This window comes from Cynocephalus volans, chromosome 1, assembly GCF_027409185.1.
Source record: "Cynocephalus volans isolate mCynVol1 chromosome 1, mCynVol1.pri, whole genome shotgun sequence".
Classification (NCBI taxonomy): domain Eukaryota; kingdom Metazoa; phylum Chordata; class Mammalia; order Dermoptera; family Cynocephalidae; genus Cynocephalus; species Cynocephalus volans.
The window spans coordinates 111,222,509-111,248,656 of record NC_084460.1 but is presented as its reverse complement, the minus strand read 5'-3'; positions in this window follow the sequence as shown (position 1 = coordinate 111,248,656).

Genomic DNA, 26,148 nt, shown 5'->3' with positions numbered 1-26,148 from the left:
CTCTGGTGTAGTTCTCCTGGTGGGTAGAGCAGAGAAGCTCAGATAGGACATCCTCCTCCCTACTCTTAAGTTACCTGTTGACCCTAAACCTACCGTTCATTCATGTTTTTATGGAAAATCAGAAAATGTCCTTAACTCCTCATCTGTGTCTTCATCCTCATACTCATCCTTGTCCATTCAACCCCTTAAGGTTTTCAGGTTACAAAGCACTTTGGCATCCATAATCTCATTTGACTCACAGGACGACTCTGTGAAATAGGTATTATTACTGGCATTTTTCACAGGAAGAGTTGGAGGTTCAGAAAGAAAATTGAAGTAACTCGTTCAAGGTCATGTTGGTGTAGAGCTGAGACTGGAACTGATCTTGGTCTTTTGACTCTAAGGTTGGTGCACTTTTCCTACCCTCAAATGACCTTTACTTGATGATATCAAGACAGTTAGCTGAGATGAGAAGTTTCTGAGCTGTTGCTCACCTGAGGACTCAGAGAACCACACCAGAGAAAGAAGAAACTGATAAATTCATAGGCTCAGTGAATGCTAGAAGTGGAAGGGACTCTACGCATCCCTGGTCCACTCTCTTCAACTTTCAGAAAAGGGAAATGGAGCCCACAGAGACATGTGGCATGTCCAAAGTCATGCACAAAATCAGGAAAGCTGGGATGAAGCACGTGTCTCCTGCCCTTGCATACTTCTCATTGCCATCTGCTTAGGCATTGTTCAATTCTGCCCTCTTTTCAGCCACCAGCAACATTAAGAGTTAGTGGCTACTTTTAACCCCTTGACCATCACTTTAAGGACAAGGTACCGTTTTCTACCAGTGTGGGCATGGACTGAAGAACCCCGGATGGAGGGAGGCCAGCACACTCCGGTCTCAGCTGTCGTTTTGCATTTATCTGTTCTGTGCCAGCAATTGGATTTACTGTTGGTGAGAACAGTGACTCATGCTCTTCTGACGCCAACCAACTAATTTATCCTGCCATGGCTTGGTAGGCACAAATGTTTAGTAAGTGATCAAAAATAGAGACCCCCTGTCATCCAGTACTTAAGGATTGGTCTTGTCCAAGCCTGAGGACTTACTCAAACCCAAATCAAACTTTTACCCCAAATGAAACCAGACAGGCTTTATTTTAGGAATCATTGATAACACAGTCATGAAGACTAGAAAAATGTAATAGGGAAAGGAGTCTTATTTGGGAGTTACCTGTCATGGGTCTAGTCCCACTTCTGATCTGTCACCTGGGGCAGCTCATTTCCTCTCTCTGAGCCACATTATCACCATCTGCCAAATGAGAGGGTTGAACTGATGCTCTTTGGGGCATCTATTTCAATGGGATCCTTATAAGATTGCATCTTATCCGAAGCATCTTGCTACATCTTAGTTTTTCTATATGATCTTGCTGTGCTTTGGGGATGAGGTTTGGCCTGTGTTCTCACAGAGTTCTCCTCTGTTTCCATGACTAAAAGGATGAGGAGCTCCTTGAAAGCTAAGATGAACTGTATCAACTAAACCTGTGTGATATTGACCTTAGGATCAGCAATGGCTAGTGCAACAAATCTCAGAATGTGACATAATTACAATATTTCTTTTGAAACCTATTTCCCAAGTCAAATGGACAGGCCACTCATCACAAGTAACAAAGAGGTGAAGATTATTCAGAGGAAAAGCCCACAGGGCTAAAAGCAGGTGGGACATCTTATTTTAAATGCCACAGACAGCAGTTTGAAGATTCAGCTAGCAGGTTAAAGCACAGCCTTATAACACCAAGGTCACGGGTTCAGATCCCCATACCAGCTTGCCACCAGGAAAAAAAGATTCAGCTAGCAGAGGACTTGGGTCTGAGACTTGAGTCTCATTCATTTAACCAACAGATATTTCCTAAATACCTGTGAAGTGCCAGGCATTTTGCTATGCTGTGGGAAAACAGGGATATAAGTAATACCACCTTGGTCATGAGGAGCTTAGAGTCCTGTAGAATGATTTGGCATTTAAGGCAGAGGCTTCAATGCCATGAGAAAGTTCAGAAGAAAGTGAGACTTCATGTCATTGAACGTGCTCTCAAAGGAAGTGGCATTTGATTCTTACTGGTGGTCAGGCAGGATTTTAATTCGGTGTTAATGAAAAAGAGATTGGGGAACTTACTCTTCTGTGATTCAGTTTTTTTAAATCTGTAAAATGGGATAATAATAGCATAAACCTCGTAGGGTTTTTGTGAGTAATATGTGAGTTCATATGTATCAAATCTCTTAGAAAGTTCCTGGGACATTGTAAGTGTTCGAGACATTAATCAGTATTTTTATTCTTAGCATCTGAGGGAAATTACCCTAAAGTTTCTTGCAATTTCAGAAGAGAAATCCACAGAGGAAGACCCATGCTCATGGCATTCCTTTGTATGTCACAGTAGAGCCTACTCAGGTCTTTGCAGGTGTTCGTGCTGTGTAGTTCAAAGTGTGCACTCGGTTTCTCTCTTCTCCCCCACAACTTGTCTTTCTCTGTCTCTCAATCACACACACACACATGCACACACTCGTTTCTCTCTGTAGAAGCTGGACTATTTATCAAAAGCCCCGGGTGTAGGAGTGTTTCAAATGATTTTTGGAAACCGAAATGATTTCAGAGATAATTGGCACCGAGAATGTGGGTGTAAAATACAAACAATAGGCGAGTTCATATCGAAATCTTTACATTTAAGAGAGGTGGGTTTTCCTTTTTGTTGCCTTTTTTTTTTTTTTTCCAAAAGCATCATCATTTATGTGGTTTGAAAATGATCTTTCCTCTGGAAATTAGACATTGCAACATAGAACAGAGAGATATAGCTGATTAAGTGTACGAAGGGTTCCATCTCTTTTAAGCAAGGCTTCATCCTCTTTCAGGCATGGCAGCCTACAAGAATAAACTTGCTTTGAGTCATATATTTTACATAAACCAAAGAGGTTACCCCAAAGATGAACTGTCTGGCCTATTGTCCCCCACCCCCACAGCGTCCCACATACCATCACAGGAAGGCATTAGCAGTTTCAGGACTTGAACTTTCTCTCAAAAATTTCTTTACTTAAATCAAGCAGGGTTTCTACATTAAAAAATAGTCATTACTGTGTTGGTTGTGATTAGGAGCATGTTGTCCTTTTGAATGTGAAGATAATGAGATGATATTTCTCATACACCATGAGTGTGGCAAATAGTAAGGAGAGGTTTGCACTCCTGGATCCAGCTGTGCTTTTGGTCTCTCTGTTCACTTTGTGAATAAGGACAAGCAGTTGCCTGAGGCTGGCCAGGATTCGGGTTCTCAGAGATTTTCTAGTTCACACTATACTTCTTTCATTTTTACAGATGGAGAAACTGAAGGCCAAAGAGAGAAAGTGACTTGCGAAGGTCACGTAGAGCTTAGAACCCAGAACTTCTGGATCACAGTCCAAGATTCCAGCAATAGAATAAAAGATTAAAACTCTAACCCATGACCGTGGCCTCAGAACCACCAATGTGTTCATAAAATAATCAAGTGCAATGACATGATACAATAATGTCTGATCTGGGAGGATTGTAATGGGGATAAATAAAATAATGAATGTGAAGTGTTAATCTAAAATCTTGCACTAACTAGATGGTTAATAAAGACTGCAGAACATCTACTCAAGTCAAGGAAAATATGAAAATTATTTTTTCTTGCAAATAAAACAATTCCCAAGGCCATTTTAAATATCTGTTTGCCTATATACCTTCTTTCAGCCTGAAGTTTCCTTCATATAATTCAGTACTAGGAAATTTCATGTCATCCTAGAACTAAAGATAATTTGTCTCAGTCTATCATATAGCTAGTAATATTGAACCAAACACAAATTATGGCTGAGGTCAAAAGTAGAAACACCAAATTTTTCTATGCCATTTGTTGACCTAAACCCAGGGCAGGAAGTCTAAAGTCTGAGTGGAGGATCCCTGACTAAATACTTGCCCTCCAGAGCTACGGAGATTGGAAGAGATGGCTGAGGGTTAATTCACTAAGAAGATACACTGGGCTCAAGAATGCCAAATATAGGCTGCTCATTAGGCTTTTAAGGTATGGATTTTAGACAAATAGAGTCACTTGGCAGGTGGAGAAGACACATTTCATGCTTGTGGAAGCAGGATCAAACTTGTTGGGAGCTGACCATAGGAGGAAGTTCCCACAAGACAGTGTGTGGTTAACAACTTTCGGATAACCTAAGCTGTTCACCATGGAGGCTGGCTGCCTCTGGAGGTAGTAAGTGCTTCGTCACAGAAGCTAATCAACAGAGGCTGTGGAAGGGATGAGGAAGTGGAAGAGTCAAGTTAACAGGGGGCTGCAGATTGGAGAAAAGCCCTCTTTGACTGGCCACACCCCAAAGAGTCTCTCCGAGAGTCTAGAATTCCTTTCTCTAAAGAGGAGAGATGCTAGGAAAGCTGTGGGAGACAATGACAATAGGCAGAATGCAAAATCCTTGGGCAGCCTTCACCTCTCCTCTCCTGTAGTAGGATAATGATGGGGCACTGCACTCAGGGAAGTGAAAGGGCAGTAAATTTCCAAGGCAATAAAAGGTGCTGTCTCTAGGCCTGTACTCAGGCAGCATGTGGAAGTCCTTGTTTTCAGGCGAATCGTGGGCATTTTTCAAACACAAAGGCTTCTGAGGCTGAAGTGATGTGATCCAGATTGTGCAGCTGGAATTGCTCAGCTTTAGGTGGTTCTGGGCTTGGAGGACCACACTGCTTGGCCTGGCGTGTGCAGCCCTGGCAAGGGGAGAGGGCTGGGGATTTGTGGTGCTGGGGTGTTGTAAAATTTCTCTTGGAATTTGTGCTGCTGCTTTGAGAGACCTATGGGATCATTAGAGAATGCCCCACTGTTTATCAAAATGGGCTCATGGAATATTAATCTTCTGAGATCCATGTTCTAGGGCCAAGTTAGAGGAATGCTGCAGATCTATAGCCAACCCCTTCCCTCATAGATTTGCCTGTAAAGGCTCTGAGAAAGGCTGAAGCAAAGCAACCTGTTTCATTTTGAATAATCCTGCTTTTCTCTAAGTTATTTGACCACAGTAACCATTTTTAGCTACCACTACTACCATCCTGGGAAATGTTCCATAGTGAAAACTTTGGGTAACATTTTTGGGTAATTCCATGTATTCAGCAGTCACTGACACATTGATCCACAGAATGGTAGAACTGCAAACAACACTGAATTTAATACCATTCCTCCATTTTGTGAATAAAGCAAGCAGAGGCCTGGGAGTATTAGGCCAAAGTAATAACCAACAGCCATTAAACCTGACCCACAAGAACCTCAAATTTAAAAATGTCAACAAATGACTGTGTAACATTATGTCATGGATGTAATGTTATATTATATATATTATTACATATTATATATAAGTAATTTAAAAATAAATTTTTGTATTATATATTTTTATAGATAATATAAAAATGACTGTGTAACACTAGGTCATGATGTAATATGGCAGGTGAGATGGCAGTTACAGGAATACTGGACTTGGAATCCATGCAACTCGGGTCCAGTCTAAGGTCTCTGTCTTTTTCACTGTCGCTCCTTGGGCCCCTCTTTCCATTTTTATTAGCATTGGGTTCCCTCATCTCTAAACTGGGGAGGATAATGCTTATGTGGCTGATCTCACAAGTTCTGGTAAGAATCAAGAGAGACAGAGGATGTGAAAGTGGTTTAGAATCGTACTGTGCCGTATAAATGGTAGGAAACCTCCCTCCTCCTGAGTCGCTGATGCTATAGCCGGCATCGGGAGGATGTGTAGATTTTCCGTCGTTTTTCTCTTCGTGAGGGTAATTTGCATGAATCTCTCCACAGACTCCATCTTTTAACCACTTTCACGGGTTAGGAAAGTGACCTGTTACCTCAGTTTAGAAGCTCTCAGCAAAGCCAGTTGTCCCTGGGTGGACTGCTGAATCTGTCACTTTACTCTTACACAGCTAAGCCAACTACCAGGGAAAGCAGAAAGGGATGGGATTTTTAGATATTAGGCTCTAGAGTGCTCATAAACACCTGTGGGGGAGGGGGGAAGGCCTCCCAATTCTATGTTGTCAGGACTGAAAAAGAAGACTCCACCAATAACATCACCAAAAGAGAGAGAGAGAGGAGACAGAGGGACTAGGTTGTTGAAGCTTTGGTATCTTATCTCTGGAATGTTATTGATGTTCTGAATATAGTGCGAGATCTTAAGTGAAATGAATTGGTGGTTTCGGTTCCGGATATGGTATGCAAAGGAAAAAAAAAAAGTTGCTCTTTGAAATTCAGTGCTTCCTCGTCTGTGCTTCAGGAAGCCACACGCCTGACTCTGAGCGTGGAGACTGACTCATTTCTAGCCCTTTGAGATTAGCCTCTCCAGCCCCCAGACTGTGGGCAGGGTCTGGGGCCTAATGGGAAACCAGAATTGGGTTTGTCCAAAAACCTGGAGAAGGAGATACAATGTCATTGGATGCACATCTTTTTCAAGGTACTTGGCCTCCCAGAAAGGTCTATAGGGAGTGGACCTTCTGGACAAACTATCCTCACAGCTTTTTAACTTGCAGTTTGCAGCAGGTGGGTGGCCTGAAATGGCAGAAAACAGAAACACAAATGCAGGGCTTTTCAACACCTTATTTCAGAATCATGTTAAAGCAAGTTGGCCAACTAACCCAGCTGGTGAAACATGACTCTGAGACTTTAAACATAAAGGATATGGTATGTTTTCCCACCAACAAGCCCTGAAAAGCAATGAACGGTTCTTCACCTTTACTGTCCCAACAATCTATTGATTTGGTATTCTGTGTGTCACTCAGGTATTAGAGAGGTGTAGGAGAGTTATTTTACATTACTTAGAAGGGAAAAGCATTTTGGAGACCAGATTTTTTCCCATTAAGCTGAGGCATGGAAGCCCAGGATGACAGGGAGTTCAGATCTCCTAAAAGTGACCTCTTCAAGCTTGAAGAACCTTTAGACTTTAAATAAGTGGTTTCCAGACTCTCTGCAGACCATTTCAGTATGAGAAAGAACCACTAAAATGTCCTCTTTGCTTAATTCTGATTGACACATTAAAAAAACAAAAAAACAAAACAAAGACAACCAAAAAATCACTTGTGTAGAGATAATGAGAAAAATTCTGATTTAAATGAGAAGTCAGTGAGAGACAAGGTGATGTGGGGAGAAAAAAACCATTTAGAGACTTGACTTGGCTTACTAACTCTATCACCTCTGGCAAGCCACTTAAGCCCTTTAAGCCTCACTTTCCTCTTCTATAAAGTGTAAACACTAATTATAAAATGAGATCATATATGTGAAAGCACTTACCTTATAAATAATGTCTCTGCAAAAATTTCCTAGTTATTATTATATATATGCTTTTACTAACTAGTTATTAATTTCTGTTAGGAATAGAGTTTCAGACTTTATCACAGAATAAACATTAATTTTCAGAAAATCTGGAAAGCTTTTATGAAATGTATTAGTTTACATTATTGATTTATTTGCATATCACTTACTTCCAAAAAGGATTTGAAGTAACTTATAATATTACATACAGAGATAATAGAATCATTAAAACATGGATGAAAGATTAAGACCTTGTCATAAAAGAAGAGGAAGAAAACTCAGAATAAGAATAATTTTAATGAGGGCTGGCCAGTTAGATCAGTTGGCTAGATCAGTGTTATAATACCAAGGTGTATTATAACAACAAGGTCAAGGGTTTGGATCCTCGTACTGGTCAGCTGCCAAAAAAAAGAGAATAATCTTAATGAAGTATATAGTATGATTTTGAGCCTCCCAGCAGCACAGACAAAAAGGGAAATGTGCTGCATTATGCAGCCTTCTTCACCTAGTAAAGAAAGAAAAACTACAAATCAGGGGGCACCAAATCCTTCCTGGCCCTAAACTCCATGAGAAATGTTTCATGTGCATCCTTATTTAAGGGATGTCAAAAAATAAATTGGGCAGGATCTTCAAAAAGAGATGCAGCAAAGATACTGTTCCAGTCTGGCCACTAGGTGATATTTCCCTCTATGAATCAGTGCTTGCCTTCCCAGAACTAAACAAACAGCATGATGATTAATAGAAGGAGCAAGCTTCCTTAAAAAGTAGAGCAGTGAAAATCAGAATGCCTGCCCCTGCCGGCTGGGGCGTGCCGCTGCCCCGGGAATTCACAGTGACAGTCACCATTCATTAGGGGGCGTTGAGTGGGCGAGGCAGTATGTGAGGTGGCTTGCACAAGGTCACTCGGTGCCTCTGAAACTGACTCTGCATTCTGAATTCCTTAATATGATTTTTTAGGTCACAGTGTTCTAGGCAAAGCTCCCTGTTGATGTACATCTCTCATGCAAGATTTAGATCACCTCTTTTTGGGCAGAGCTCCATGGAAACACCGCCCATGATTTCTGAAATGAAGTCTCATTTGGTCCCGGTAATGCCCAGCTGGAGTGGACAGTGATCTCTGCAGTGACACGTTGCTGGACAGTTGGCAAGCCTGAGACTACCAGAATCTAGTCCGTGTAGGCTATTATTATTCTAATACCATAGTAAACTCCTGTTTACCTAAAATGGCTAGGGAATGGGATATTCTGGCCAACGGAAAATTCTGGTTCATCTGGTTACTATTCATATCATTTACTGACTCTTGGTTTCCAAATAAGTAAATTACAACACATTTTGCTAAACACTAAAATGATAGTAGGTCTGACTGAAGCTTTCTTTGATGATTTATAAGCTACTTCAGGATCTATTAGCACCTAATACTACCGTTAAGATCACAACTTCTCCTGTTCTAGGATCCTGGGTGGAAATGCCAAAGATATGGACGATGGAACTGCAGCTGTACTAATTCCCAACCAGGACTTTGCAATTGCTGTTGCTGTTGAGTTGAATCATTCCATCCTCGACAGCAGTTTGCTGGCAAGTGAAGTAATAAACATAAACATATTAGCATAGTTTCTGGTATACAGTAAATTATTGTTTTACCATTCTTTTTTTTTTTCTCAAGAACATCAGGGAAAAAAAGAAAAGAGTCAGATTTATTTAACTAGCCCGTTTGGTGTCTGACAAATTCAATTCATAGAACATTAGTTTTGTCAGGGACCATAGAGATAAAATGCTTTAACTTCATTTTTTCTTATAAAAGATAACTAAGGCCCAGAGAGGGAATGTGATTCCTCTTCAGTCTCATGGCTCTCAAGGATTAGAGCTGATACTGGAACACACATCTTCTGGGGCTAAGGTCAGGACTCTTTTTAGCAGACCAACTCCTACCATATGCAGAGAGTTTCTGCCCAGCAGGAGACAGGGAGATGGAGGCGAAATGGCCCCATTGCTCAGGGACTGTAGGAACTTACCATATCAATGCTCTTTGAATGTCATCAAAGTCCCCTTCTGTATAAAAGCCCTGCCCCTAGCTGTGAATCAGTTCACAGGGTAAAGGACTAATGAAGTCCCCATGATTCAGTCAAAATGAAAACTTTTCAAAAATAGCAGAGTCACACAACTCCCCACATCTGCAAGAGTAACTTTTTAAAAAGCCACCCAGACAGGTTTGTATTCCTAACTTCTTTCTCTGCCTTGCCTGTGTTTTCAAGTTTGATTCATTCCCGTTTCTGACTCTTAGGTATTTTTAAAGGTAAGTTTATACTCACTAAACTTCCAAATTAATTTACTGTAAACTCCTCCCTCTGAAGGAAAAGGAAGAAGGAAATTAATGATTTTAATACTGATTGCATTTCTGAAACACAGGATTCAGTTTCTTAAAAATGAGCTTCTCTGTTGGTTTAGCAGTATTCTCTTTTCCTTAGTTTCAGATTCTGACTGGTCTCTTTTCCTCTTTCCATTCTCTGAGCTCTCACTCCTGCCTTTGATAATGGGCCTGGAAATCTACTGTTTGCTCTTGAGAACACAGAGGGCTGGGTTGTCGATTACCTTCCAGAGTGAAAGGAGAAATCTCACATGAAATTTTAGACTCTAAGGGACCTAACTCCTACTATAATTGATGCCAGAAAGGTACTTATGATATCTGGCCTTCTATAAAACATCTTATTATTTATCTATTTATTTTTTAGCTCTGGGCAATTTCTTTGCAGAGAGATCTGTGTGTGTCTGTGTGTGTGCATGCATTTACACGTCTTTCTACTTTTTGCAAATGCCTTGTGTTGATTATAAGTAGATAACTGATCACAGACATTCTTAGGAAGGGATCATAGAGGTCATGTGTCCAACCGTCGGTGAGGCTGAGTCACTGCCAAGCCACTTCGACCAGTGGTCTTCCAGGTAACAAGAGGAAGCAGTCAGGAAACAGGTTCTCCATACTTTCTACCTCATCCCCTCTCAAGGGCCTGTACTGGTCCCATTGCCTGCAGGATGCATTCTAAACTGTGTAGATCGGCACTCAGAGGTAGGAGCAGGGCCTGGCAGAATCTGGCACTGGATAACTTTTTTCTTAATAAATCATGAGGCAGGTCTCTAGACCTAGCTGGCCCCTTCTGTCCCACACCTTCTGACATGGCGGGAAATCTCCTGCCATCTCTGACCCTCCCTCTGTTGTGGCCAAACCCTCTGCTTCCCTCCCTCCACTGCTCTGTACTTTGACCCCTCCATCACCTTTGTTTAAGCATAATCCTGACTGACGTGGTCAAACCCCATTTCTGTCTGTTGAATATACTTCCTCCTTTATGAAGTATTCCTTCCCTCCTCATCTAACCTACCAACCTTCATCCACATGGACTTTCCTCTCTGTGCCCCAAATAACTGACTTATATCATCTTGGGCACACTACTGATCTGCATCACTAGAGTGTAAACTCTGTGAGGACAGGAAATATTTTATTCCTCTTTGTATCCTCTACAGTACCTAACATAGGGCTTGACATGCAGGTGGCATCAAGACAGGCCTTCTGGCTTGAACTGAATCACAGGCTTCCTTCTTCTCTAGCCTGATAGAAGGGGAATGGTGTGTCTTTGCTCTTTTCCCCTCCACTGAAAGCTGAGTTAGGAATTATTTCTATCTTGACCTCCGACCTAAATCTGCACAAGTCTATCCTGAAAACCACATCCACAAGATAATGGGGTAAGCAAAGAAAACCAGGGGAGCTGGGTGACATAGCGGCACATGCACACCTGTCCAGGCCTTCACGTGGCCCTGGAAATTTACAGGAATGTATATCTATGTTGTTGCTGAGCCGGCTCAAAACCTGTTTTGCTGGAGGCTTCTTCCCTCAGCAGGTATGTTGGGTTGTTGTGTTTCCAACTGGGACAGGAGGACACCCAGCCTGAGCTCAGGTTTTATTTATCCTCATGCATCAGGCCTGCAGGGTCAAGGCTCCACAGACTTTTTGATTCTTAATCATGAACTTGGGAGCCCTTTGTGTTAAATCAAGCAGCCAAGCCAAGAAGGCTCTCTGATTCCAATGGCAATAACCAGTTGTGATTTATTGACCCTCAGATCCTGGAACATCAGAGCTGCAAGCAACCTTAAAAATCATCTCATTTGATTCTTCTTCTTACAGATGAGGAACAGTATTATAGTTGTCTTGCTTTTGAAATGAGGGAGATAGGCTGTATTCATTCACTTAGTAATTCACTCATCCATCTACACATCCTTTCATCTAATGATCTGTCTACCGACTCATTCATTAAATATCCATTAACACTAGGTGCCTAACCTGTTCTTGGCTCCAGATATGAAAACATGAATAAGACATGGACGGTCTCTGCTCTCCAAGAGTTTATAATATACATACACACACAAATAGTTATGATTCAATGTGATGTACATAACACAAGTGTAAACAAAGCATGTTATGAGCACATAGAAGGCAGTGACTAATCTGCTCTGCCTGGAAGAGAGAGGAAAGACTGAAGAAGTAACATTTGAACAAAACCTTAAAGGAAGAGAAAGAATTCTATAAACAAATGGGAAGGAAGAGGATCACAGATCTAGAATGGCCTCTTCTAGTGCCCAGCCATAGGAGAGTTGCAACATTTCAAAAGATGAGCGAGCACCCAGCTGGGACTCTCGAACAGGGCTGAGGTGTGGGCTGTGGGACACGTCCTGTGGCTGGGGTGAAGGGGATGTGGAAGCCTCATGTGGAGCTCTCCGTAGCCCTGCTGAGCATTTGAGCTGTGGTTTGGGGCTGACAGAGAGCTTTTGAAAGTTTTCAGATGGAGTGGTGTCACACCCAACTTATATTTTATTAAGACTTCTTTGGCCACAGTGAGTAGAGCCAGCGACTGTGGTTGAGAGGGCTGTTGCAATTGTCTTAGAAATAAAGGCAGCCAGAGTAAGCTTTCAAACATATAAATTGGACCATGTCACCCCCTTGCTTATAACCCTCTATACTTCATACTCCCTGCCACCTACCCAGTTACTCTTCATCACAAATCTCTGCTTTGTTTTGTGTGTCTGTCTTGCAGACAGCACTCATGATTGTATTAAACCATTTTATTTATTTGTTGGCATGCTAAACATCTGTCTCTGGTCCTAACACGAGCACATCATTAGAGCAAGGGCTATGTTTCTCTTCCTCACCATTGTATCTCTAGGCTTAGCCCAGCGACTGGGACAGAATGTGCCCACAAGATGTTTAAAGAATGATTGACAAGCCCCTAACATTGTGAAGGGGTAATGAGGGTGGAGAGAAGATAACCTGAAAGATAGAAAACCAGATCCTGGTCTTTTTTTTTTTTTTTTTAACTTACATGTTATGAGTCTTAAATTTCCCTAGCTAGGGTAAGAATTTGTCTCTGTTTTCATTTTCTTAAAGTATGCAATGATTATACACAAAATCTCACAAAACAATAATTCTTTTTATATTTTCTGTGGTCCTTTTAATTTCCAGCTATAAGTATTTTTTACAGAGTTATAATCAGAGCACGTGTGCAATTTTGTGTTCTACTCTTATTCTTGAACATGATTTGTTATATGTCTTTCATGTTGTAACAAAGTCTTTCCATTTATCATTTTAATGGTTATATAATTTTCCATGAAATTAACGTATTATAAATTATTTAACCATTCCCAAATTGTTGGGAATTTGGATTCTTTCCAGGTTTTTCTGTTTTAAAGAGCTTTGAACATAGAGGTTTTCTCTTATTTAGAGTTATTTTTCTTGGGGTAAATCCCTAAGAGGGGGATTATTAGATGAGTTTTATGGCTCCTGTAAAGTATTGCCAAATGGCTCACCAAAAGGGTTGTATCAATTTGTATTCAATTTGTGTTCCATGCATAAGTATGCCAGTTTCACAGAAACCTTGCCAGCATGTTTTTAAAAATCAATTTCCTTTATTTGCTCAAGTAGAACTTGTATGAAGTGGGGCTTTTGATTGTTTCTTATTGGGATTATCATCAGTCAGGCTGAAGTTCTAACACAGCACTTGGCAGATAGAAGAACTCAATAGTCAGTGTTGTTATTATAGGAAGAAGGATTTTAGGATGGTGGTGTATGTTTGTTCTACCCTCAAATTCAGTTGTATTCTCCTCACTGTCTCCAGTTCAGCTCACTGCCAATATTCACTCCTTTCCTTCAGTGTTGCCTCCAGTAAAAGTGCAACGTCCTCCTCTCTTCCAAAGTGGCCAAGGATCCCTGGACTTAGAAGTCCTGGGCCAACCTTTCTCCCTTGCTGATTCTCTCCTCTCTTCCCTGTCTCTCTCAAGAGAGGGTCCTGACTAAGGATGGGTGTTCACTTCCTTTCCCAAAGTTCTTATGTTCATCTGAGGTCTTCCTTCTAAGAGTTCCTTCTCCTATTCCTCATCTTCCCAAAGATAGCCCTTTGGTTATTTGAAGATGATGATTATTTCCCCAGTGGGTATTTTCTTCTCCAAGTTGGTATTTCTTTTCAGATTTTCTTCTCACAGTCCTGACTGCTTCTCTAAGAGTGAGTTCCAGTTTGTAAATTTCTCCTCTTAAGTGCTGTGTCCTTTCATTTACTAAAATTTACTGATCATCATTCAAGTGACAAGCAGAGAACAAAGATAACTAAGAACTAGTTCCTGCCCTCCATATGCTCGGAGTCCAGTGGTTCAGAGAGGAGCACAGCCCTCCAAAGGTTTAGCCTTAGAGACCTATTAGGCAGCAGGCTGGTGAACAGATCAGGGGATAACACTCAGATAAATCCGATGGTCTTCTTTGTTTAACCAACCCTACTTAGGCTTTGTTGGTAAAATGGTGACTGTCCTACTGAATAGAAGCTACTATGTACCATTTGGCAGAAATGTCATAGTATGCCAGAGCCTGAACTTCTGAGGCTTAGACCAGGAGAAGAGTTCTAAGAAGGACAGGAGGTGCCAATTCTTTGAGCAGAGCTAATCCAGGGCTGTGTACACATTTGGGCATCTACCTAGGTGAGGCTCCTGGCTATTCAGGGAGCTGGTGGGGGTCTATGGAAAGCCAGTTTCTTAGGTAGGAAGGAAGGAAGCCTATTATTCGCCAGAGAGGAGATGAATGGAGAAAACTCTGGTCCTGCTCCGCCATTGTTGGGTGACCTGGGCTATGTTACTTAACTACTCTAAAACTCAGTTTATTCCTGTGTAGAAATGGGTAGGGTTGGACTGTTTTTTGGTCTATAATGTACCATCCAGCTCTCATAATCTTTGATCCAGAGAACAGCAAATCCTGATTAGTCCTCAAATGCTCACAGCCTCCCTCACCCACCCCAGAAAAGTACAGAAAAGAAGGTGACCTCACTGGCCATTGGGATTACATGACCTCTGTAGCTACTATGGTGACCATGCCCAGTTGCAGCTAAAATCTGTGGCTGGAAGGATTTGTACTCAGTCGACCAAGTCTGGTGCTGTGGCTGCTTCCTCTTACTTCCTCTTATTAAGACAAACTACCATCTTATTTTGTTTTGTTTTCCCGCATGTTTTGAGTTAGCAGCTTCCCAGCTCTACTTATTAGAACAGACATAATTAATAACTCCTGGCACATGGAACAGCCAGATTGGACAATCTGCCTTTTGCTTTCTTAAACCATCTTCTGAGCAATCTGAAAGCCAGAATTTATAGTCTGGACCCAATACAATGGATTGTTTTGTAATCCCCAGAAAGAATCAGAAACTCATCACATTGGTGGCTTGAAAAAATAAAATCTGCTTTTTTAGCTCCTATTGGAAGTTCTATCCAACCTCTTCTGTTAAGAACTGAAAGCAACATGTGGTCTCATCTTTTTTTAAACCTCTGTTAAGAAGACAATTCTGTGGCTTTCTTTGGTCACTATTCTAGAATTTTCCATTCTGGGTCATCAAGAGTTGGCTCCTAAAGTCTAACCCACTCAAATTCTGTGGCTGCCTAGACCCATTTCTTTAGCAGCGTTATAAACAAGGACCCACCATTCCCGGCTTACTTTTCTTGATATCAGTGAAACTTGTTAAGGATCTTGTTCATGTGCTCTGTTTTTACCCTTGCACTCACCATTCTTGGCCTTTTCCACTTCAGCATCCTCACCCCCAAGCATCAGGCATCTCCCATCCTGTTATTTGGACTCTTACTAATTTGTCCACGTTCATTTAGTTGATAGAACCTTAATTTGACAAGTATGATCTTTTAATAATATTCACTGTGCTACTCCTTTTTGCTTGGTGCTGTGAGGAACAAAAATTTGAATAAAGTAAGATTACTGCTCAAGTAGCTTATGATTTATAAACAGAGGTAAATTAGTAATTATAATACAGGATTGAGTTATGTTAAGAGTTATAACAGTAGTGTAAGCCAACGGTTCCAGAACTTATCTGCACGTTGAATCTCCTGGGGAACTTAAGAAAATATTGATGGCTGTATCCCATCCCCAGAAATTCTGATTTAATTGGTTAGGGGTATGTTCTGGACTTTGGAGGTTTTAAAAGATCCCCAGGTGATTCTAATGTGCAGACCACTTTGGAGTCTACTGGTATGATAGAAAGACTGAGAGACACAAGAAAGAAAAAAGATACTTTAATAGAGAAATTGAAAAAGTTTTCGTGGAAGAGGTTAGTCTAAAGTTCTACTGGAGATTCATTTCAACAGTGACAATTAAGTTGCTGGCTTTGAGGTTATACAGACTGGAATTTGAACCCCAGCTCTGTGTCTTAGTGGCTGTGCTCCTGGGTGAGTTTCTTACCCTGTCTGAGAAACGGCACATAGAGTCTGGAAGAGTGCAGGGCACATGAAAAAGATAGTGGGAGGTAACAGGACACAGTTTTTTCCCGCTGAGAGAAGGTGGGGATTTGCAAGAGGGGAGCCTCTGAGGAGATAGAAAGGAAGTGGTGGATGAGGTAGATCGTGTAGAACATAAACTGTTCCTAATATCCAAAAAAACTCTCCTCCCCATCCAACCCTCTCATCCAGATAAAAGCCAGTTCAACTGAGTTCCTGCTGTGACCTAGAATACAAAGTAAGAAGCTATGGCTGAAGAGCCAGACCAGAGTCATGTTCTGACCAACCAATTCTCAGGAGCAGCACATAGGAGCCTCTTCATCAGCTGTTTCCTAGACTTTCTGTTACTCAGGCCCAATAAGAACAAAGGAAGTTATGGAAAAAATGTCTATCAAGTACATAATGAAAGGACAATAAAATTAGGAATTGAGTACAAAAAAGAGAAGGCTGAAAATAAAATACTTTCACTCCGAATAAACCTAGATCTGCCCAAGATAGCAATAATTGCTTTTAATGGTTCCATTGTAAGGTTTGTTTAAGTAACAAGTGTTTATCACACTGAGAATGTTGTTTTCATAAGTTCTGTCAGGATGCTTATGACAGGACTGGAAGAAATAAACCTGTATTTCCAAATAAAGAGCTAGTTTTTTTTAGAATATACTGAAGAATTTCAATGAGAATATCGTGTGAATTGCAAATGCCTGGAGGAGGAAGCTGTAGATATTTTGCAGAATAGAATCAAATTATCAAAGTTGGGGCTAGAAAGGGCTTTGGAGCTCATTCATCCAATCTTCTGAATACAGACAAGGACACTGGGGCCCAGAGTGGTGACATGATTTGCAGGAGGTCACATAGCAAAATAAATGCTGAGGAGGGAAGGGAAATCAGGTCTTTTGTCTCCTAGGGCTCATATTCCATAAGAAAATTTTTTTTTTGGTTTTTCAGTCAGGAAGAGCTGGGCTTTTCTTGGGTGACAGGTTACCCTACACCTGCTGAACCTTGTCACATACCTGTGACATGGACACAGTACTCTGTGAGTTCTGTAAACCAACCTTATTTTTTGAGTCCATCTTACTGTATCACCTTCACTTTTTCTTGCCTGGTTTTCTCTTTTCTCTTTCTGCATTAATCTTTCTTTGGTATATTAGAAATATCAGTACAAATTGTTTTAAATCCCTTCTGGAACAAGGTAAGGTAAAAAGGTATAAGTAGCTGCCTCCACTTGTATCATGCTCTCACCATTGAATAGAACTTACATTTATTAACTATCCACTATGTGCTTTTGTACATTATTTCTTTTAATTCTCTCAATATCCCCCTAAAGTATGCACTACTATGATTTTCATTTTACAAATGGGGAAACTGAGTCTCATAGAAGTGAAAAAATTGACTGGATCTTACAACTGGAAGGAGTAAAATTAAATCCAGATCTGACTGACCCCAGTATTTATATTCCTCCCCCTTCATGGGGTGTCTTTCTGTAGATATTTATTGTCTGGAACAGGAGAGTTGCTCCACTGCATTGAGTACCTGCATGCTCTCTTTTCTCCTAATCCTCTACTGCTCTACTCTTCAGAAGTGCTTAATTATGCTCATCAAAACCTCAAACATTACTCCAAACAACTGGCTATTCTTCCAAAGAATTGGCTATTTTTCCTATTTTTGATGTTGGGGTGAGAAACTCAATCAGCTTTTTTTTTTTTTTTTTAATTTTATTACAAGAACAAAAATAATCATATTAAGATGTTAAAAATAAATTTTAAATGTGGAAATGTGGGAGAAAGACACCTCCACTCTGGGAGAATCCAAAGTAATTTAAATAGACTCATGTGTGCTCTTTGTATAAAATGCAGTGGCCACAACTCAAATTTAGATGTTAAGAGGATATTAGTAAGAATAGATGGGAATAAACACAGGATTGCAACATGAAAATTCACAAAGTTATTTAAATTAGGAACACACTGTGTGACTGGGAATCTGTAGTGCCCTGACCATACTGTCCCTGCTGACCCCTTGGAAACAGGCCACCTTCTTTCCACAGTTTCTTCTACTGGTGAGTAGATTAGAGTACATTCTCCATCCCCAGCCCTAAGCCAGATACAACAGGAGAATAAAGGGACTAGTTCTTGCCCTTAGGGAGCTCCAGAGTGGCTGATGAATTTGACTTTGGCTACTGTGAAAAAAGCTTATGTCCAAGAAACTATGGGAGACAGGGTAACTGTCAGGGCTGGAAGGGTGATGCTGCAGATTTAGACCGCAATAATGTCTTATAGTGACAGAGCATGGAGCAAACTCAGGGATGCTAGTCAAAACCCTCATTTTATAGAGGGGGATTCCAGGAAGGCCCAGGGAGAGGAAGGGACTGGCCCAGGGTGATGCAGATAATTAATGGTAATAATTGTAATAATCATGGCCATGTGTTAGGTATGAGACCCTGTGCTACACACTTTACGTATTGAGCTTCGCGTATCATCCAGGACGATGCTTTGAGGTATGTACTGTCCCATTTAGATATGAGGAAACTCAGGCATAGCATTGGGAGTTGCTTGCTTGCCTTTGCACAGGTAGGTAGTTGTAGAGGTGGGATTTGAACCCCTGCACATCTGACTGTAAAATCCATCTTCCTTTTAACAGTTGACAACAGATCTGGGACTAGCATCCGGAGTCAACTGCACTTCAGTGTAAATGCTTCCTTTAGCACAGAGAACCTTTGAATATATTCACTGATTTGTTTGATTTTTATTTTTCTGAAGGCTGACTGAGTAGTTGGGCTAGACCCTGGGGATATAAAAAATTAAAAGTGTCAGTCCTTAACCTCCTGGGTCTCAAAGTACAATGGATTGATGACACAGGAAAAGGAAAATTACAGTGCAGTGTAGTCAGTGTTATGGAGATATAAACATGGGCTGTGGGAGATCAGGGCAGAGCACATCGTTCTGCCTGGAGGGAATCAGGGGCGACCTTACAGAGAAGGAGAAACGTGAGTTGGGTCCTGAAATAAGAGTTTACCAATCAGAGAAGGGCAGATGCACATTCCAGCAAAAGGTAACAGCATATGCAAAGGCCCCAAATAGTGAAAGAAATTGATATGTTGGGGTGAAAAGTTCTGAGTGGCTGTGTGGGTTGGGAAGACTGATCATAAGCTTGAGATCAGATTGTGAAGAGCATATTCCCCAGACAAGGAATTCTGTCTCAATTCTACAATCAATGGATCATCAACAGGGATTCCTTCTCAAGAGTGCATCTTGGTGAGATTTGCTTTTTCAGAAGGTAACCCAAAGAGATGTAGAAGACACAGAGCAGATGTTGCTGTGGTCCTGCTAAAACTAAGGAGGGCTTGAACCAAAGCATTGTGGAGGAAGAGATAGGATGGATGAGAGATATTAATTTCTCAAGGCAAACTCCTAGAGTTTGATGACTAGCTTGTGAAAGGTGAAGATAAGGAAGTATCTGAGGAAGACTGGGATTTTTAACTTCAGAGGTGGACTAGACACGAATGCCATGAACCAGGGCTGAACACCAAGGACACGGAGCAGGTTTAGTAACTCTAGGAAGAGGTGAGAGGTGGGGGTAAAGGAATTCTTTTTTGAGCATGCTGTGTTAAGCTTCTGCAGAAAATGTCCCACTGGAGATGTGAGTAGGCATTTGGGAAGACAAATGCAGTGTTTGGGAGAGAAGCAGGGGCTGGAGACATAGATTCAGGAGACGACAGGGAATAATTGCTACTTAGAGCTCTAGAGCCAAATGAGTCTCCTCGGGGAGATGGGAGTGGGAGAATCCCAATGGTAAAGTGAGGACAACAGAGAAAGGGCCATGGAGAGCCAGGAGAGAACTTCAGGATGGGTGAAGCAGTTGGTTTTTAGTGTAAATACCACTATGCGGGTGAGGAGGATGAAGACTGCAAAGAGATAATTTGATTTGGCAAGGAGGAGGTCACCAGGGACCTCAGAAAGAGGATTTTCTCGGTGTGTGTGTGAGCATGTGTCGGGTTGTTATATGCCAGGTTGTAGTGGGTTGGCAGGTGTGATAGAGCCATGACTGAGAAGCAAGTGTCCTGACTCCCAGTCCTGTGCCATTTTGGTTCTCCAGCTGCTTCTCAGATCCTCACTGCCTGGAGTAGGTCCTTAGGCAAGGGAAGATGAGTAGTCATGTATACCACCAGGCACAAGTCTCCTTGAAAGAAGAGCCCACAGAGGGGCCTCTTCTAGGCCTGCCATATGGGTTCAAATATATTTTATACTCTGCATCTCCTTTAAGCTACCTGGCCCTGCACCCAGCACAAAGAACCACATAAATAAGAGCTCCGGGACCCTTGTACCTCTTCTGGCATCAGCTCTGAAGTGCCTGTCTCAGCTGGTTCTTTCCATACCATCCTCACTTGCTTCTCATACCTACATTCTTTGGCTTCCAGCAGGTGACATTTTCCATCCAGCTCCCTGCTAAATGAAGATTCCTCTGGCTCATCTTCCTGTGGTCACCTGAGTAAGGCTCTGCTGGCCCTTAAAAGACTCCGTGTTCCTTATGCAGGCAAGGTCCCCTAAGGGCAGGTGTTCACTGACTTCACCCTGGCTTCCATGAGTGGGACTTGGGGGTCATTCCGTGCTACCTTCAGGGTCTTTACTAATTTATGATTTTTCAAACAGTTTTCTAAAATTATTAATCCAGTAACTATTGATTGAGAGCATAGCGCCTGGAAGGCGATGGAGCGATGAATCAGACACAGTGTCTGTCTTCGGGCATTTTCTGTCTAACATTAGGGAGCTAAACAGCAAATTAAACAGCAAGTGTGAAAGTGCTTAGCAGGGCACCCAACTTAACACGTGAGAAATTATTTTCATTTAAAAAATGATATGCATGAATATCTGAGAGAAGGGATAAAGATGGTTTTGAGAATGAGGAGATTCCTAGATGTAGCTAGAGGTACGAGGGAAGGCTTCTTAGAAGAGGTTGCATGTGAACAGGACGCATAGGTAGGACTTGAGCAGGCAGAGGTGGGGGCTGTTGGGGATAGGGGCACATGTCAGATGGACAGAACTTGTCTGATAAACAACTGTGCCTGCAAGTGAAATCAACTGTGAGGACAGACTCAGGCAATTTAGTGCCTCTTGTCCCATAGCAAGGGAGTGCAGGAACTGAGACTCATGCTGAATGCTGTGACTCCCAGGTCTGGTGACCATAAGCAGGACTAGTTCCCAAGGAGAAAGGCCACAGGGCTTTGGGTGCCCCTCCCTGTCCCCATTCTGACTCATTGTGGGACTGAGCTGAGTTTTAGTGCTTCATTTCACTTGGTCAAACCAGGACAATTTGAATGCACCTGCCTCTCTTCTGTCCCCCCAAGCTTGGCAAGGGTGGCCGTTGTGAGGGCAGGGAGCACTTCCTAATTGTCTTCCTGTGGCCTAGGCCCCACGTGAAGGCTTTTAGCGGTCTCACTCAAATGAGGTGGGGGCCGGCTGACTGCTCAGCCACACTTGGAGTCACACTCGGGGGCCGGCCTGTCTATTCCTTCTCAGTAGTCCTCTGGTCTGGTTTTGAAGTTGCAAATTACAGAAGCTGGTGCTGTTCTTTTAAAAGGTGGGGGGCGGGGGGGTGTGGTGTGGTGAAGAGAAGTTCCACCTTCAGAGGGCTGTCAGGTCTGCTCCACAGTGCCCTGCATCTCATTCTCCTGCATCCTATTAACTCCCAACATCCCCCCTCCCACCAAGTTAGACACATTTGAAATACAGTGCAAATGGTCTCACAGAAAACATAACAAAGCAAACAAAAAATTACAAAATATCACCATGCACCTGGAAGGGTCAATGTCCTTCTACATGAAGTGAATTTGTCTGGAAACGCCTGCTTCCTTGAGCAAGAGGCCACCTTATTTATCTGCAAGGGCTAAGAGTTTGGCTTATCCATTTGGGGGCCTGCTCCCACCAGCCACACCTGCATGGTGGCCAAGAAACCGCAGAACTCTGACATGAGTTATCATGACACTGTCCCCAGGGACGGCGAGAAAGAGGGGTCAGTGCTCTAAACAGCAATTACAGATGTTGACCTGATTGAATTCTCCTGGTCTCTAGGGTAGATGCTGCTGCTGCTGCTGCTGCTGCTGATGATGATGATGATGATAATGCCATCAATAACTTTGTGTTGTAGTGAGTCATACTGCTACAAAGCACTTTCACACTTATTAATGCATTTTCTTCTCAAAAGTACTCTGGAGATCCCAGTCACCTTCAGAATATCCCCAAAAGATTAACTATCACCTCTAGTAAAGTGGACTTCATTATTTAGCGCTGAACATAGCAGAACTTTGGGGATTTGCATTGTGGTCTTGCCCTTACCAGCTTGGTGACCTTGGGCAAACCACTTTACCCCTTTGAGCCTTAGCTTCTACATATGTAAAAATGTGTTAATAATAACTGTCTGAGAGGGTTATTGTAGGGGTTTAAATGACTTCATGTAAATAGAAAGGACATTACAAACTCTAAAACATTATGCAAATATTAATTGCCATCTATACGAGAATGGGCTATTTGCAAAAATGAAGACAAATATAGTCTGAGATGGCGGGTGTGATGTGCCTGAAAGAGTGCTTTACTTGGAATCAGAAGATATGGGTTCTATTTTAGCCCCTACATGTCAGGTGGCAGTGAGGAGTGTGGCTTTCAGACAGGCAAACACAGCCATGCAAGTGATATGTTTACCAGTAAAAAACGGCTGCCACTTTCCACCTGTCACCTTGCCACCTGTGGTAGACTGAATGATGGCTGCAAAGATGCCCATGTCCTGATCCCTGGAACCTATGAATATGTTACCCTACATGACAAAGGGACTTTGCAGGTGTGATTCAGTTGAGGATCATGAGGTGGAGAGATTATCCTAGATTATCCAGATGGGGCCAGTGTAATCACAAGGGTCCTTATCAGAGGGATATTGGAGGAGTCAATTATATGTCAATGGAAGCAGAGATGCAAGTGATGCACTTTTAAGATGGAGGGAGGGGCCACAAGTCAAAGAATACAAGTGCCTCTGGAAGCTGAAAAAGGTAAGGAATCAGATTCTTCTCTAGAGCCTGCTGATGATTGACTTGAAAGCCCAGTGAAACTAATTTTGGACCTCTGGCTTCCAGAACTGTAAGAAAATACATTTATGTTGTTTTTTAGCCTCCAAGTTTATGGTACTTTGTTACAGCAACAATAGGAAACTCATACATTACCTCTGCCTTGAGGTCCTCAGTCCCCTTACACTCTGGTTCCAGTTTTCTTCCTCTCAACCTGTATTCAACTTCTGAATAGGCTGGTGGGCTGAACCTAAGTCTGTCTACTTGCTCCCCTTCTTTGGTGGGCCAGCATGGAGCTCACCTTTCTGGTTCTGCATAGCTCACACATTACCAGGATGAACTAATTCATCAGTTCCACAGCTTGGATTGGCTGGAGCTCTTCTGGAATACTCAGGGTAATGACATGCACCCTTTTGTGACTTTGAGAAAGTCACTTAAACTCTCAGACTCTCTATTTTCTCATCTGTCATTTGAGGATAAAATTTCTTTCTATGCCTTACTCATAAAGTGGAGACTTAGAAATAATACCAATGAAAGCACTTTGTCACTTATAAATGCCCTACAGGTGTGCACTCCTGTTATCAATATCATTAATTTAAAGACATAGTATTTCCAGCTTAATCTCTCCAGACTTAAAATATATTTTGACAAGTGACAGACATTCCGATTCTAGATAAGGATAACAGCATTTTATAAGGAAAAGATCCAGTTGAGGATTAAAATTTTGGACCTCTGAATCATCTATGAACTTGAACTTCCAATATGGACCCCAAAATATGAAAACCCAATGCTATGAAGACATTAAGTAATTGTTTAGTAATATCGCCCATTTGGAGGTGGTGAGGTGGGGCAAATTTCACTTGCCTTTCTCTTTGAGGGACTAAAAATAGAAATGATGCATTACTAATCAAAAATAGGGGCATCTGAAAGTAGGAGCTTTTAAAATATCTTTGGCCACAAAACTGCCAAGAGCAGGGGAACTGTGCATTACTGCAAACCCGTGCTCACTGTATCTTGACACTGAAAATTAACTCCCACTAGCTATAGGCTATTTCTACCTGAAATTCAACCTTGACCCTCAGAATGGTTTATGCACCCTCACCTCACTAACTTTCTTTGTCTTGATTAGGATCATAAAAATCAAGCAATCATCTGGTAAATTTGGTTAGAAGAGCAGAGAATATTAGAATGCAAGGGGAAAGAGTTGGTGGAAGGGAATTACGTTTATCAACTACTTAGTTTAAGATGCAAGATTGCACTTTTTCATACATACTATCTAATTCAATTCTCACTAAGATCCCATTATGTGGCTATTATCCCCATTCTACACATGAGGAAGCTGGTGTCAGAGAGATTAGGTAACTATTCCAAAGGCCGCAGTAGAATGTGGGAAAGCTGGCTTTCCAAACTACTTCCAGTTCATTCACAAAAGAAAAGTGAGATGAATTGATTGCTCCCAGGTTAAACACTTATTTATTGCCCCTTTGAGTTCTAAAATTTAGGTTCACTAAATAATTGATCTTGACTCTCTCCTTTGAAAATACCCCAAAGCTCTCAAAATCCTTGCAAACCCAAGAGAGCTGAGTAGGACTCCAAGGCCTTCTTCCTTGTTCTCCAGATCTTGCCCTTCTCAGGTGTGTTCCCTGGGGTTCTAAGTGTGTGGAGACCCATGGCTTTCACATGGGAGGCTGAAGTCCCTTTCTTGACTCTTTGCCAGGTTTTGCTTCGTCATGACTAGCTGGAAACAGTGAGCAGAATTTTTGCAAAATACTTCCCTGTGCCCAATGCAACGAGTAAAACAAGTACTGGCTTGGAAGCCACAACACTGAAGGTCAAAACTTGACTTGGCTTTTATCTCACTGTGCAATTGTGGGCCAGCCAGGAGTGGGAGTAGATGACCTCTCAGGTTTGGATTTCTTATTTCCGGGAGATCAGTTTGATGGGGTTGGTTGAAAACTGAAATATATTAGGTTGGTGAAGGGAAGCTGCAAATGGATTTTGGCTTTGACTGTCTGAAATCTAAACTTTTATTCATTCTTGGAGAATTCAGAATAATCCAGCACTCCTTCCCAAGAGGATATACCCCATGTTCCTTTGAGCGGGATGATCCAGTGGGACACTGCAAGGCTGTGATAGACTGAGTCCCTACTGAATTGGGAGAGCTTAAGATGGAGAGTAGATGAACTGGGAGCAGACTCTTAGGGAAGAAAGATAGGCTAGAAGTGGGGAGGAAGCCAAAGCAAGTTAGGAACTCTGATGCTTCATGAGATTCTGCAGACCAGAGCCAGGGTCCAGAAAGCAGAGGATATGAACTCTGTTTCCAGCTGGATCAGATGTCACTTGGGCTTAGGTAAGTCATTCAGCCTCTCTGTACGTTATTTTCCGCACCTGTACAAGAGGAATAATGACACCTTCCCAGCTGCCTCACAAAGATTTTGTTACTTTACAACAAGACAGTGTATGTGAACATTCTCAGGAAAATGTGGAGTGTCATACAATGTAATAATAATTATCACCTGCAAAGCCCCCACAAATTGTCCTATTGGGCAGTAATTCTTCTGTAGTAATTCTACAGACAAGGGAAAATAGATCTAAGATGTTGTGACTCTCTTAAGGGCATGCATCTGGAGTAGGACTAGATAACTTCCTGGGTCCGAATTTCTTATTTCCAGAGTCAGTGTGCATGACTATTAACAAATAACAGAAGAAAGAAGCATGGCTGAGTGTTTTCCCCTGACACCAGAGGTGCCCTGGCACGTGTCTGTGCTGCTGTAACCAGATTCGGCAGCAAAATGGAAAAAGGGACATGTTTCAGTTGCTGTTGCTATACAATGAAACACCACAAAACTTAGTTTAAACTGTAGGTGAGGATTTAGGGGGAACTAGGCTGGGAATTTCTGGCTCAGGGGTTCTCATGTGGTCGCAGACAGTGACTGGAGCTGCAAGAGTTGGGGTGGGGGTACTGGGGCAGTGGAGGGCTGGCCAGGC